Source organism: Marmota monax, unplaced genomic scaffold (genome assembly GCF_021218885.2).
Source record: "Marmota monax isolate L192 unplaced genomic scaffold, Marmota_monax_Labrador192_F-V1.1 WCK01_AAM20220418_F8-fsc00104, whole genome shotgun sequence".
Classification (NCBI taxonomy): Eukaryota; Metazoa; Chordata; class Mammalia; order Rodentia; family Sciuridae; genus Marmota; species Marmota monax.
The window spans coordinates 1,543,757-1,556,171 of record NW_026693836.1 but is presented as its reverse complement, the minus strand read 5'-3'; positions in this window follow the sequence as shown (position 1 = coordinate 1,556,171).

Below are 12,415 nucleotides of genomic sequence, written 5' to 3'. Positions count from 1 at the left end.
CCGTCAGTAGATGAATGGATAAAAAAAAATGAGGTATATACACAATAGAATATTATTCAGCATTAAAAGAGAACAAAATCATGGCATTTTCAGATAAATGAATGGAGTTGGAAAAAATAATGCTAAGTGAAGATAGCTAATCTCCAAAAATCAAATGCTGAATGTTTTCTCTGATACAAGGATGCCGATTCCTAATGGGGTGAGGGGAGCATGGAAGGATTAGATGAACTCTAGATAGGACAAAGGGGTGGGATGGGAAGGGAGGAGGCATGGGGGATAGAAATGACGGTGGAATGAGATGAACATCATTACCCTAAGTACATGTATAAAGACACAAATGGTGTAACTATGCTTTTTGTACAACCAGAGACATGAAAAATTGTGTTCTATATATGTAATATGAATTGTAATGTATTCTGTCATATATGATAAATTAGAATAAAAAAATAAATAAGTAAATTAATTAATTTTTAAAAAAAGAGGAAGAAAGATCTTGTCTTGGTTCTTCTTGTTCAGAAGTTTGTTCTGATTCAACACTGTCACAATTTAGGTGAGCAGCCTGCACAGCTCTGGTCCTCTGCATTGTTCTCCACTCAGAGGTGAGATGTCAAAGAGGGGTTCCAGGCGGGAGTTTTCCAGAATACTGTGTGCTTCTCTTTATTCTGGAAAGAAAGGGTGAAGCTTCCCAAGAGTCCTTTCTGCCCAGGTCCCTCCTGGCCTAGTATTGTTTTCCATTGAAAATAAGGAACTTCTAGATTTTCCTTTCTGTCTGCACAATGTGGAAACAAAAGTGCACCACATGCAATCTCATCAGCCTTTCCTTGAGTCTAATTTGAAGATCCAGAAACATAAGAAGATTTTTTTGTATGTCTCTAAAAGTATTTTTTGTTTATTTTAGTATTATTCTAAGAGACAATACAATGACTCAAATTAGAAACATGTTGCATTATCATTGTTAGTAAATATATTAGAGTTGTAGAATATATAATGAGTCTTATAGGTTAATTTATCTCATTTTATTCAATTTGAAGGTAGTATAATTTTTTTATTGTCATTATTTGAAATAAACTAGACACAAAGAGCATTGGTTCTTTCTGTTATACATATCACCTATAATATCGAAACATTTGAAAGTCAATCTTTATTTCTGTATATGGATGATGCATCACACTCTGGTTAAAAGACTAATATTATTTACTTTTATAAGATTTTATTAACAAAGCTAAAAAAGGCTTACATCAAGCTAATAAACTCACATTTTGAAGGTATTTTTGCATTTTATTGGTGATGTATAAGAAAAATTAATTATCTAATTTTACAGAGTTATTGTGGAATTCAATAAATTATATAATGCCACACCATCATCTTCCTTTATGATAATCTGGCTAGCCTCTGTTGTTACTATTGAAAATTCAGCCAGACAAATGTTAAATGTCTCAAAAGGACAGTAGGGTGGGCATCTGTCCCAGCTTCCTGAATCCCAGTCATGATTATGCCCCTAATTTATGTTTTTTCTCTTGCATTCATCACAAAGCCTAACCAGAAAATGTCTATTTTGGACATAGACATTTTTACAATCACAATGTTCCACATTAATTGCTATATTCTGGGCATTTTCAGACTGCCAGCCTGTTAGATTACTTTAGTCATTCTATTATGCTCATAGATCGTAGTCAATATATCATTTCATTTATATAGGGGTTATATAGTTAATATTTGGTTTGGGTGGGAGAGAAATGATGAATTTAGGCTCATTTGCACACTATGAGAACATTGAGACTTGTAGAATATTTAATTTTAGGATTTAAGAAATTATATTAGGATCATTTTATTTTTCCAGTCTAATATGTCTGCAAGGTCAATGATTATAACTGAGCACTGAAATATCTAGTAACCCCTCATGGTTTGTCAGAGAATTCATACCAGGGTGCATTATCTGTATGTGCTTTCAAAAGAAAATAGCCTGGGGTTGACTTCTGTATGTGTGATGTGTGCTCATGGACCTACATTATTTCAGTCTGTGTATGGAGGCTGAATTGCTATTATATTTACTATTGTACAGGATCACTGTTCATGAAACGCACCACAGTGTATAAGAAAGAAAAGGGACTTTTGCTTGAGAATAGTAGGGTTTCTATCTGGAAAAGTCATATGAAGGAAACTGAAAATGTTGGTAACAAAATCAGGAACTAATAGAATGAGATTCAGCTTTGGCAAATGCAACTTGATACATATGGGACAAAATAATGTAAAACACAGATATTAAATGGATTAGAAAAACCTGGAAAGCTCTGATGGTAAAAAAGAACTTGGAGTCTTGCTAGAGGATGATAAATTAGATTTGGACTTATAATGGGCAAGAAAAATAAGCTCATGCTATTTTTGGCTTTGGAGGCTAAGTCAAGTACCACATTATTTGAGATATAAATCTAGTGTCTTTTTTTAAAAAAAATGTTATTCTTCTCCTACTATTCCCTTTTCCTCAATTTATGCAGTCTACCTCCCTGAGAATTTTCTGTAATATTGGAAAAAAGGTTGCTAACTTGGTGGAAACAAGGTCTTCAGAGTGTAGAATTTTATTTCTGGGACATCTCATTCCACAGTTATATACATCATTTAATGGGTGAGGACTGACTTAATAGTTTAAAAGAAACAAAGTAAAGAAATAAGATCCATTTGGTGGGGGCAGGGAAATAAGTAATTTCTCTTTCCCTACTGGCTGAATGTGCAGAAATAACCTTTTCTTGGGTAGGAAAAAATACATTTGGGTAGGAGACTCAAATTAAGCCCACCAGCATTGTACATACATTTGAAAGCCAGTTGGCAGTTGTGTTAGTCAGTTTTTTTGTTGCTATGTCCAAAATGCCTGAGAAGAACAACTTAGAGGAGGAAAGATTTATTTCAGTTCATAGATTGACTGACTCCATTGCTTTGGGCCTAAGGTCATGCAGAACATCACAGTGGAAGGGTGTGGCAGGGAAAGCTGCTCAGCTCATGGCACACAGGAAGGAGGGAGAGAGAATGAGCAAGGGTCCAGGTATAAGATATAGACCCCAAGGACACATCCTGAGTGACCTATTTTCTCCAGCCATGCCCCCCACCTGCCAAAGTTTCTACCTCCTCCTAGTAGCCCATTACAACCACCCAGGGATTAATCTACTGGTGAGGTTAGAACCCTCATTATCCTATCACTTCCCAAAAGCCCTATCTCTAAACATTGCTTCATTGGGATGAAGCCTTCTACACCTGAAATTTGTGGGACATTCTAGATCCAAATTATCACAGCAGTAAATGTAGATTTAGAATTTTGTGTATATGGCAAAGACCGCTACAAGAATCTGAATGTGGTTGATCCAATGGAACCTATCTTAAGAAATTAATGATTGCATTTGAAAAGCTGAGATCCAAAATTTGGATTTTAGCCAGGCGAGGTGGCATATGCTTGTAATCCCAGTAGTTAGGGAGGCTGAGACAGGAGGATTGTGAGTTCAAGCCAGTCTCAGCAATCTAGCAAGGTGCTAAACAACTCAGTGAGACCCTGTCTCTAAATAAAATACAAGTAGGTCTGGGGATGTGGTTCATTGGTCCAGTGCTCCTGAGTTCAATCCCTGGTAACTTCCCCAAAAAACAAAACTAAAGTTTGGATTTGACTAAATATTCAGGTAATTCATTTGTCACCTGCATCTTGATATCCACTGAGTTTCTGGTAATAAATTACTTGTAGTAAACAATTTTTTATACTTACTTTATATTGTATATGTGTGTAATAATAAATGCAGAAATTATTTCCCAAAGTCTGAAGGATTGAATGGTGTATGAATTATAATATAAATGGCCATAAGAAGGGAAAAGTAATGAAGCAGTCTTGTACAGCATTTTTCCAAGAATTTCTATTTATTCCAAAAAAGTGACCACAGAGAAACAATTTTAGCTAATTAATAAAAAATAGAACTCAGAAATCTTTGTGGTTAGAAGAAACATCATTGCAGTAAAATAACTCCTCCTTCTTATGACAATATTTGATGGCATACTTGTATTACATTCATTTATTCATTTCTTTCTTCATTCTATTAATTAAGTGTGTTTCACAAAAAAAAAATGCTGTAAGAGGACTATAGTGAATAGTGGGAAATAAAATTTTGGTTCTTTTATTTTGAGAGAAAAACCAGTAATAATAAAATGATGTATTGACCAATGGAAATTGCTGGTGTTTATTAACTCTCTGACCTTAACAATTATTTAACCTCTCCAATATTCAGGGTATTTTTTTTTCTGTTAATGAAATACTAGTGTATGTCAAATATAACTTTTGTAGTATTAATTTAATAATGTGTCTGTATGACCACATAGTATCTGATATCTAGTAAATAAACTCAATAAATTTAAATTCTTTTCTCTCTTTTAAATAGTAATACATGGTATAAGGTGATAATTACTAACAGTGCTCAGAAGGGAAAGATTTCTGTGTAATGAAATAGTGAGAAAAGGCTTTGCTGAAGAGGTGGGACTTTAAGAAGAGACACATGAATCCAGATACATTTTAACAGATCTTTGAAACATGTAAGAGTCATAGTGACTTGGCACTTTCCTATCAGTAAGAAAACCCAGCTTTGTAGAGGAAATAGGCAGGTGTGGAAAACATAATAAAAAGACAAAGGTACTGTGCTTTAGCATCAGACAGAGCTAGGTTCCTATCTGACTCCATCGACTACTTGCGGGGATCTTGGGCAAGTTATATAAAGTCTCTGAACATCAACTACTGACTTCAAACTGTGAAAATTCAAATAATTATATACCAAGTGCTCAGAACATTACCTGGTATGAACTATATAAGCATTAGCGCATGTTAACATCTCTGAATTCAGAACACACCTTAAAATCAATGACATGTTCAGCTATATAAACTGGAGCATTCTAGAAAACAGACTAAAGCCACAGTTACATATTGATGCTTTATGGGAAGGAATGGAGTGAGATAGAGATTGCAGTTACACAGTTAAAATAAAAAAAAAGGGGGGGGGGTCAGGAAAGGATTGCAGCAAAAAACAGGAGATGAATTACCAGGTTGATCATAGTTTCACAAGAAAAACCAGACAGTTCTAGGCCAAAAGGGATATGTCTGGAAAAATTATATGGAACCACAGTGTCACAGAATATTTTGGTGAGAGAAGAGGGAGAGGGAGAGAACAAGAACAATTTCCTTCACATTGCCTATTTCACATTGGTTATACCTTGGTTCAATTTCCCTATGTTCCCAGTTGTGTTATCTGATCCCTGTAGGCAGCCATTGGAGAAGAAAGGACTTAAAATGTTTTGGGTGGGGTGGTCCTGAGTGTTGGAGTTGTGCAGACACCACCCTGCTAAGCATGGTGGAAGCTGACTACTTGCACATGGGAGGCCCAGGTGGCCACATCATTATAACCAGAAGACTGCTGGAGTCACTGGAGCTGGAAGGAGGCCAAATAGCCTAGATGTGGGAAGCAGATGAGACCTAGCAGATTTGATGAAGACCACAACTGGGTTTACTAGACAGCTGCATAAATTAACTGGTTGCATCTTTGATTCAGCTAAACACTGTAAATATGAGTCGGCTTCTCAGGCTTGTCTAAGGACTAAATGAGCTTGGCACAGAGCCTGGCACAAAGCAAGTTGTCATTCACTTTCAAGCCATATTATTAATATTTTGTGATTCTTATTCTTAGAAACTTAGGGAGACAAAAAAATAAGTTTTAAACAAGGTGATGGAAAAAACCAAGTTATGGACTCATGGAAAGACACTGACATAGAAGCATAGGGGGTCATGCCCAATTCTTGGAATTGTACTCATTTGTTACACTGAAAATGGAGTCTATGAGTACCCCCACCCCCTCAAAAATTTAATGTTGGATTCATTTATATTTCTAAAAATAGAAACTCATTGTAGATTGCAGATCTGTATTTTTCTCTAGATAGCAAACTGCTGATGTACGCGGCCAAGATATATCAGGCATTGTATCTGAGGAAGTGGACATACATACCATGAGCATGATGAGTTTGTTAGAGGAGGTTCTGGTGGAATAAATAGTGAACCCATTTTCTGCCATGAATTCTGCTGTTTTAAACTTTTATTGGTACACGATAATTATATATAATAGGAGGATTCATTGTAATACATTGGTTCACGTACATAAAATGATTTGATCAATTTCATTCCCCTTTATAAAATTTCCTTTCCTTCCCATCCTCCTTCTCCCTGATAAACTTCCTCTACTCTACTCTTTTCTGTTTTATTTTCATGAGATTATTCCCCCACCCTTTTCCCTCTATCTTCCACATATGAAAGACATAATACAACCCTGACTTTCTGAATCTGCCTTGTTTTGCTTATCATTATGCTTTGTGGTTCCATCCATTTCCTGCAGGTGCCATTATTCCACCCTTCTTTATGGCTGAGTAAAACTTCATTGTATATATGTACACACATCTTTTATCTATTTATAGACACCTATCCCTGTTCCATAACTTGACTATTGTGACTTAAACTGCTATAAACATGGGTTTGCATGCATCACTATAGTAAGCTGACTTTAATTATTTTGGATAAATATTGAGGATTGGTACCGCTGTATCATATGGTGTTTCCATTTCTAATCTTTTTAGGAATCTCCATACTGTTTTCCATAGTGGTTTTACTAATTTGCATTTACTCCAACAGAGTACAAGAGTTAATCCCCCCAATCCTCACCAGCATTTATTATTACTTGTATTCATGATAATTGTTCTAACTGAAGTCAGATAAAATCTCAGTGTAGTTCTGATTTGCATTTCTCTGATTGTTAAAGATGTTGAACATTTCATTTATTTATTTATATTTTCTGATAAGATTAATTTATTTATTGAACTAGTAAAAGTTTTGATTAGAATTATTCAACAGTATAAAAAATACAAAAGAGATCCTTATATTTCTGATGCATTAATACAAAGTGCATGATTACATACAGTATATCCTACAGGCAAAGAAAGAAGGAAGTGGAAAAAGAAGATTGTGGTTGAGATCTAGAAATAAATAAATAAATACAGAAGTAGAGATAATCCATAGTACGATATATTCTATCACTAATATTGCAGCCAAAATGTTCCAAAAAGTTTCAGAATAACTCAGGAAGGTGATAAAGGCTAGACTCTTGTCATATACCCCCAAAACAATGAGAGGACTGACCCAAGTCACTATATAGTCTGTGCATATGGTGGCTTGTAGTATATAGCTATTTTCTCAAAAGGAAAAGGTATAAAATAAATTTAGCTTAAGAACTATAAAATATAGGGTGCTCATAAAATGTGGCTTATTCCTTTTGGGGTTGCTATCTGATTTTTAAAATCCAGTTTTAAAAGTAAACACTAAGTCATGTTATTATACGGCAGGCAAATATTCCTCGCTCACTTGTGAAAAATTTGAACTGGTGTTATTTCTTTTTCCTGAACTTTTAGGAAAAAAAGTAATGAGAATACTTTTTGGGGGGTTCAAGTGAGAGGATTTTCATGAGAATTTTAGAATTAAGAGTTTAATATTCAGCATATCTTAATACTCAGAAACCCTGACTTAAAGATGCCAAACCAACACCAATCCACTTAGCATGAACAAACCTTTCTTCTTAGTAAATTGTACTTTAAATATAGTGAAAAAAACCCAAACCGTAATGGGTTACAAGTCGAACACTTACTCTAAGCCAAGTTGAACACTTACTCTATGCAGGTGAAACCTTCACAAAGGTCAAATGAAATAACCCAAAGCTAAAACTGAATTTTCAGAATTCAATGAAGTCACCAGTCATGTAACACAAAGTCAATTATTTACACACTCAGCAAGTCCTCCAAGCCACATGCCCAAGAAGTGTTAACCTTTGTTTTTCACATCATGAAGACTTGCACGTAGTTTATTTGTTGGTCATTTGTTCTTCATCTTTTGTGAAATGTACATTTAATTCTTTTGCCCATTAATTGATCGGGTTGTTTTCTTTCCCTCTTTTCTTTTTTTTAAAGTTCTTTATAGATTTTGGATATTAATCCTTTTTCAGAAGGATAGCTATTAAAGCTTTTCTACCATTCTATAGGCTTTCTCTTCACATCCTGTTTCTTTTGGTGTATAGAAGCTTTTTACTTTGATGTCATTCCATTTATTAGTTGTTGGTATTATTTCCTGAGCTTTAGGAGTCCTATTGAAGAAGTTGTTGACTGCACCTATATGTTGGAGTGTCGATTCTGTTTTCCTCTAGCAGTTGTAAAGTTTCTGGTATAAAATCATGAACAAGACAAGGATGTTTGTCCTCACTATTCCTGTTTAACATAGTATTTGAAATTTAAGCCAGAACATTTAAGCAAGAAAAGGAAGAAAAACAGATGCTTTTTGACATTCTACCTAATTCATTTTTTCTCCTTGGTTGTTTCTGCCCATATAGTCCTCTGCCTATCACAACTAGACTTTCAGGAAAGAAGATGACCATAAGACATTATTGCTTTGAATTTCAAAGAATTCCACTTTAACATTAGTAACTAGACTTTCAACTCAGAAAAGTTTTACATATTATATACTAATGTGTAGAAGTTTGACTACAGAGAAAAATCAAGGAACAATCAAAAGGAGTTAGAGGCAAGATTTATACTTCCCAGTGGTGGTTTGTAGCCTTACTTCCAAAAAGCTGGATCGCATTAACCTTACCAGACTCTGGTGAAGGACAACCAGTGACCAAGGTAACCTGCACTCTAGTGAATACTGTAAAACTCAGAATATATAATAAGTCCTGGGTCCCATCATTGAATTGAGAAACTGTCTTGGAAAGGAGAATCCAAATGAGGTGGAGAGAAATGCTGTCAGGGTGAGAAAGTAGCAGAGAAATTACCTTAAAGTAAGTGTTTTAAACAGAAACTTAGTGGTAGTTTCTTTTTTTAAAATATTTTTTAGTTATAGACGGACACAATATCTTTACTTTGTTTATTCATTTTTTTTAATGTGGTGCTGAGGATCGAACCCAGTGCCTCACATGTGTGAGGCAAGCGCTCTACCACTGAACCACAATCCCAGCCCCCTTAATGGTACTTTCAATTGGCAAAATTTGAAGTTTAATCTTGAATAGCAATGCAATCTCAACAATAGACAGAGGTTTGCAATGAGTAGGTCTTTTGGATATATATTGTATAGTTAGTATTTTATATATCTGTGTGAACTTCTAATCCAGCTACATTTATACTTTGTAATCATTTAAAAAATGCTGGATGAAAAAATTCATCAATGGAAAACAATTTTACCACTGTTAAGGTTTAAAACAAAATGTTAAAGTATGAAAAATTTGTGGAGAAAATGAGAACAAATATGTGTATGTAAATCATAACATGTGGTTAATGGGATTATGAGTGATTTTTACTTTATTTTTGGATTTTCTTGGTTGCCCTTATATTTAAATTTTTAAAAATAAACTACTTCACTGGGATGTAATTTATATATGACAGAACGCAGAAATCTTTAAGTGCACACCTTTGTTTCAGCAAAAGTACAAAACTGTGGAAAAATCACTTCTATCAATATTTTATAGTATTCCTTAATGCTGTTTTGGAGTTGAAACTCCCCTAACACCTCAAATAATCACAGATCTGATTTCTAACATAATAATCTTTACAGAATTTTGGGTTATATTGAATTCATCTCTGTTATTTTGTGTTTCATCAAGTCATTTATTTTTAAATCTCTATCTAGTATTCAATTATATGAATATACCAGTTCATCTGTTCATTACCAATAGCCATTTAGATCTTTTTCTAGCTATTAAAATCCAAATTAATTTGTTTCTATAATTATTATAATATAGAATCTTAGTATTCAAATACTTCACACTTTTCAAAAACTGTATTTTACCAATGTACAAAACTTGTAATAATGTAATTTTATCTTTTCTATTCTTTGTACAAGTATTTGTAAAAACTGTTTAATTCATACATTATATATACATATTATAATGGTATATTTTTGTCATTCGCCTTTTAAAGAAATTTTTTAAAATGCTGATTTTAAAACTTTTGCCACAGATTATTCTTTTTTGAGTTCATCCTTCCTTTCTTTACATTGTTTCCATATTGTATAATTTTCTCTCAAACTGAAGAAATTCTTTTAACATATCTCATGATAAAGGTACGCTGACAGAACATTTTCCTCAACTTTCATTTATCTAAAAATATTTTTACTTTGTTCTCACTTTTATTTTCAATGAACATGTAATTCTAGCGATCCTTCTGTACTTTCCTTTCTCCCATCTAACTCCAGTTCTTTGGACGGTATTCTTTTGACTTCTGACCTCCATTGTATCTAACAAGCACTCAGTTGTTCCTATTTTTGTATATGTGTGCATATATGTGTTTGTGTGTGTGTGTATAATCTGCCACTTTCCTGTAGGGTCTTTAAGATTTTTTTCTTTCTTTTTGTATTTCAGCAGTGTGACTGTAATGTGAATAGCTTTGATTTCTTTTTTGTTCACCCTGGTGGAACATAGGTGAACTTTTGGGCTTATACAGTGTTATTTTTTACCAAATTTGGAGAAAGTTTGACTCAGTTCTTTTAATACCTTTCTGCTCGTTTTATATTTCTTCTTCTTTTTTTTTAATGAGATAACTACATCTATATTCAACTTCTTGATATTTTCCCAAGGTCCCTGAGGTGCTTTTTTGTTTTCTATTCCATTTCTCTCAGTCAGTGTGGTTAATGTCTATGGATCTATCATAAAGTTTATTGACCCTTTCTACTGCCATTTCCAACAGTGCTTTAATGCCAAAGCAGTGAATATTTTCAACATTTTATACACCGTAATTGTCTTAGTTCATTTAAAGTGCTATAACAAATCAGACTGGGTAACATATAAACAATAGACACTTATTGCTTAGAGTTCCAGAGGCTAGGAAGTTCAAGATAAGGTGCCAACAGATTTGGAGGGTAACGAGAGCCTGCTCCTCATGGGGTCATTTTTAGGTCCATTTTCACATAGTGGAAGGAGAAAAGGGGGTTCTTATGGCCTCTTCAGTAAGGACACTAATCCCATTCAGGAAGGCTCCTCCTTCTTGACCTAATTACTTCCCCAAAGCCCAATCTAGTAACACTGTTGTATTGAGTATTATGCATTAATATAAGAATTTTTGGAGGAAACAAACATTTAGACCATAGCATTAATTTTCAGTTAGTATTGCTTTCTTTTTTCCCTCTCTTTCTTCCTTTCTACTTTCCTTCCTTTTTGTTTTTCTTACTTCCTTCCTCTTTTTTTTTTCTTTTCCATTATGAAAAAATAATTTCCATTTCCCAGATAATTTTCCTAATCAGGTTATTTATTAAGACCACATTTTATTTAAATTATTCAACCCAAGCTGCTTTAAATAATCATTGAATGCTAATTAAAACATCTAGGGTACTTAAGGATTTTTAAATTTTTGATGACTTTGCTTAATTATGGATAACATTTTCCTGCATCTTTGCATGTAAGAATTTAACAAAAATGTTATCCTGACACTATGGAAAATATACAGTATGGAGTTTAGGCTATATTATCTTTCTGAAAATAGTATTAAATTTTGTCCTATCAAGGTAATTAGTAATTGGAATATTTCCTTTATCTTATTGAGCTTCTGTTTAGTCTTTTTAAAGGACAGGTCTAGAGTAGTGTCATGCTTAGACATAATTTTCACTCCTGTGATGTGACAGCTGTATGCTGTAGGTATTAACTATGTCTTTCCATTCTAAGTAGGTTAATATTTCAAAGTTTCCTAATGCACTTCTATTCTTCTGTGCCCTTTATAGCAGTCACTCTCTGCTAAGCCTCATAAAACCTCATCGTATTCAGCTAGAACCTAGCTATTGGCCAACAATATGAAGTGCCCCCACCCTTTACCTACCCATGGTATTCTGTGGCCTCCAATTGTACAGCTTCATGTTCTTTTGTAATCTGTTCTACAACTTCTGAATCCTTCAGAAACTCTACATGCTGATCTTTGACTCCTCAATTCAAACTGGTGGTCTTTTCTAAACTTCTGTTTCTCTAAGCTGTGGTTGGGAAATTATATCTATTCAGGCAAAAAACAGTGGTGATAATGGGGTTTACCTGTTTTGTTTCCCTTCAGGGATTGCAATGTATGTAGTCCATTAACCAATGACTAGAAACAGTCATCGCTTATGTTTCCTCCAGTTTTTGCTTGTTTATGGCAAGCATGCAAATATGGTACCAGTTAATTCATCATTGCAAGAAAGGGTGAATGCTTCAGGACACTTTTTGATGATAGAAATTTACATAAATATTATATTATGTGCCATCCAGTTAAATGTAAATCTTGAGTTGTAGGAAAGAGAATTCAATGTTAGTTCATAGATATGAGACTGTAGCAGAAATTTGGTGCTTGAGAATACTTG